This window comes from Misgurnus anguillicaudatus, chromosome 21 (assembly GCF_027580225.2).
Source record: "Misgurnus anguillicaudatus chromosome 21, ASM2758022v2, whole genome shotgun sequence".
NCBI classification, from domain to species: domain Eukaryota; kingdom Metazoa; phylum Chordata; class Actinopteri; order Cypriniformes; family Cobitidae; genus Misgurnus; species Misgurnus anguillicaudatus.
Window position 1 is genome coordinate 52,733,243 of NC_073357.2, and position 3,701 is coordinate 52,736,943.

The 3,701-nt window shown below is 33.4% G+C and overlaps 1 long non-coding RNA gene across 1 annotated transcript; it reads left to right on the top strand.

Annotated features, from left to right (window-relative positions):
* Nucleotides 1-736: 736 nt before the first annotated feature.
* Nucleotides 737-2,016, top strand: LOC129434035 (uncharacterized). The gene is made up of 2 exons (XR_012360387.1): nucleotides 737-1,305; nucleotides 1,808-2,016. It is a non-coding gene; the product is annotated as an uncharacterized lncRNA (long non-coding RNA).
* Nucleotides 2,017-3,701: the final 1,685 nt, after the last annotated feature.

The following is a 3,701-nucleotide window of genomic DNA, read 5'->3' on the forward strand; positions in this document are numbered from 1 at the left end:
GCCTTGAATCTTTTTTTTTTTTTTATTCTCCATTTCATCCACTTCGTGAAATCCTAAAGTAATTCTGGATATTATATTGCTTTGTTTTCCTCATAAAAGCTTTGGGTCTCATCTACCTCTGCAACTTTGAGTCTGCAAAAAAATTAAGCATTGTAGGGTCGTGCGTGGCGAGTCTTCTCTCACCAAATTATCAACTGGTCATGAGGAGGGACAAAAAGCCAGGAATGAGGTAAGTGTGATCCCTGTACACCTTGTCCTATGCCTACCATCTGGATTTAAGCCTCACGTATTAGCCAATCTTACAGCTGGTGACCTGTGATCTGTGCACACTGTAAAAAATCCAATTAATTAAATGTTGGAAGGGCAAAAATATATAAGTTAAACCAATTTTCTTGTTTGGGCTTAGTTGAGTAGACATATTATTTTAAGTCTAGATAAATCTGTGTTTAAAACATTAAGTAAATGGTTATTTTCAAATTCAGTCAACATTCAGAATGGCTATGTTGACTGAACTAATTAAGACAAATCTGGTCAATATGTGGACTTATGACAGCTATGTTTCCTGACAACAAAATGCTCATAATATTACTGTTATTTGGTAACAAAATGTAATTTTAAGAGTTGTTCAGGCGTGAATGTATGTGCTTTAAGTTTAAATATGCGGTCGGTTAATAAAGATATCGTATATTTAAAAATGTGCTAGTAAAAATTCTGACGGATAAGAGCTCCAGAAAATCACAGACACTTAAGCGCTCACACCCCGCCCAGCGCAGCCTCGCCTCGGCAAGCCCATCAGAAATCGACTGCTGGCTCTGATATCTCTGTGGCGTTTAAACTTGCAATTTAATTCATTTTAATTTCTTATACTTAATAATAAAAGGTTTACCGGTATGTTTTAAATCATATTTTAGGATTGCACTTAAATGATATCGCTGTTGAATGATATTTCATATCTTTCACATTTGTTATAACTGGGCTGCGTACTGCCTGCGAATTTGAACTTCAGAGCTGTAGGTGCGAGTGGAGAAATAGTCCCAATATCATAACAATCTTAAAACTTCTAAATATACCCGTGTGTGTACCCGTGTGCGTGCGCTTGTGCGCGCGCGCGTGCTCGCGCGTGTGCATGTATGTATGTATGTATGGGCGTGCGTCTGTGTATTTTGAATTTAAAATGTTTTAACTTGGAAGGATCTGGATCACAGGTCATTTCATCTGAGATCAATCCGCACGTAACAGCTGGAATCACTTACTGATTCACACAAGGGAGGACACAAATCAGCCGTTTCCTCAAGTTCACGTCAGGTAAGTGGTTGTAATTAAATGTTAATTTTAGAATATATTAATTGGCAAAGACGCAAATACTCGACGTTTTTGTAATTATATTTTTGTAAAGATATATTAGAAGTGTGTTATGTTATGTGACCGAAGTAAAGTGGAGCTAATTTAGTTAAGATAAAAAGCCTGGATATAGGGTTGGTTTACCGGACAGAGTTTAGAACTCGGTCTTTATTATAATTGGGACATTTTTACAAACAAACCTTATATAATACAATACTGGCGTGCATTTTGAGACAAAACAATAGCACTCATATGTTAAGAGATGTCAGTAAGTTATTTTAGTCAGTGAAAAGCCCTGTCCGAGAAAAGCGCCCAATAGTGTTTAATTATGTGTGATGTCTGAGGTAAATTTGGCCTAACATTAACGTTATTTAGGGAATAAAGTCTTTCACCGTCAAGCTTTATTATATTAAACATGTTATTTATGTATGTGTGTGTGTTTATATTCCTCTGTTTATCAAACCAGAGCGGAGATGATGTGAGAGAGGCAGACCAGAAGGATACATAGCGAGACAGTCTCCGCTTGGACTGGCTGAGGAAAGTCTCCTAAATGGCCCTGGAGATGTTCTGACTGACTTTGGAGGCTTTTTGGACTGTTTTATGCCCTCTATTTAAAGAAGACTTAATTCTGTATGTTCAGTCTGTATGATAAGTGAATAAAAAGCTTTTGTTTTATGTGACTGAAGTTAATTATTTTGTTTACAACACCAGCATAAATTATTTGATAAATAATTAAAAAATGTTATTAAAAAAAACCCCAAATAATAAATATTAATTGAAGTAACACATAAAACATTGAGTGAATACTTAAATTTTAATTGACAGAGTCTTTGCTGTAAGTTTTTAAAGATTCAACTGATTAAAACATTTTAGTTGAATGAACTATAAAGCTAGTTGAGCAAACATACTTTTTTATATTTGAGTCAAGTTTGGGCCAACTAAAAAACATCAATCCAGGTAACACTTTGGAGACAGAAATTGAGTGAACGTAAAATTTCTGTGGAACTAGTTACTAAAAAATAATTCATTGAGCCAACAATTTATTTTTTACAGTGCAGGAACAAACACTAGCAATTACATTCAGACAGAAATCTGGTCTGATTTAGAGGTGTTGTTATGCGGTTGTATCATATTTGCACTTCGAGGAGGGATTTCAGATTCCTGGATGTCATAAAAAATGTGATCAACATGGAACAATCAAAACAAAAGTTTGGAGGGACTGTGACTTGTTATAAAAAGCTCAAATTTTGTGTGGAAATCAGTGCTGGCTCCCTCTAGTGGCAAATGGGGAATAAATATTGCCTCAACATGTAGTATGCAATTGCACAGTATGCAATATAAAATTATATAGTTAACAATACTGTTGTCCACAATGAGTCTAGTTATCGTCTCAGAAATATTTTTATGCAATATTTCTAATTTGTGTAAATTGGTGATGTCACTTTTGTCTGTTCAATGAAACATTTTACAAGAAGAGATGATTGCATTGTGACACCCAGTATTTTGTTGAGTTTAATTAGTACTAAGTATCTAGTTACTGTAATTACATTACTGTTTTCTTAAAGAGGACATTTCAAAAGACTTTGCAATATGTAAACTAAATCTTTGGTGTCCCCAGAATGTGAAGTTTTAGCTCAAAACACCATATAATTTATTACAGCATGTTAAAATTGCCACTTTGTAGGTGTGAGCAAAAATATAACGTTTTTGGGTGTGTCCTTTAAAATGCAAATGAGCTGATCTCTGCAGTGGTTTGATATTGCAGGTTAAGGGTGGTATTATCCCCTTATGACATAACAAAGGAAGCAAAATCTCAATGACCTCTCACATGCTTGCAGAGAATGGTTTACCAAAACTAAGTTGCTGGGTTGCTCTTTTATTACATTTATTAAGTTGAAAAAAGCAATGGGGACCCAATTATAGCATTTGAACATGGAAAAAGTCAGATTTTCATGAAATGTCCCCTTTAAAGTAAGGGATTACTCTTATTTTTCCAGTAATTTAATTACAGTTACATCTGATGTAATTGAACTAAACACTGTTTATGAACTGTATATATATATATATATATATATATATATATATATATATATATATATATATATATATATATATATATATATATATATATATATATATATATATATAATGAAATAGTGCATTTAACATTAATATTTAAGGTTTAAAAGCATGTTTTTTACACTCTAGTGTAGGTTATAATTTCTCACTATTAACTGGTTGGTTATTAGCATTAATATTACAGAGATATTGGCTGTTTATTTATACTTGAAAAGCACATATTAATGCCTGATTCAGCAAAACCTTATCCTACATCCTAAATCCTACCCAATTCCTATGAA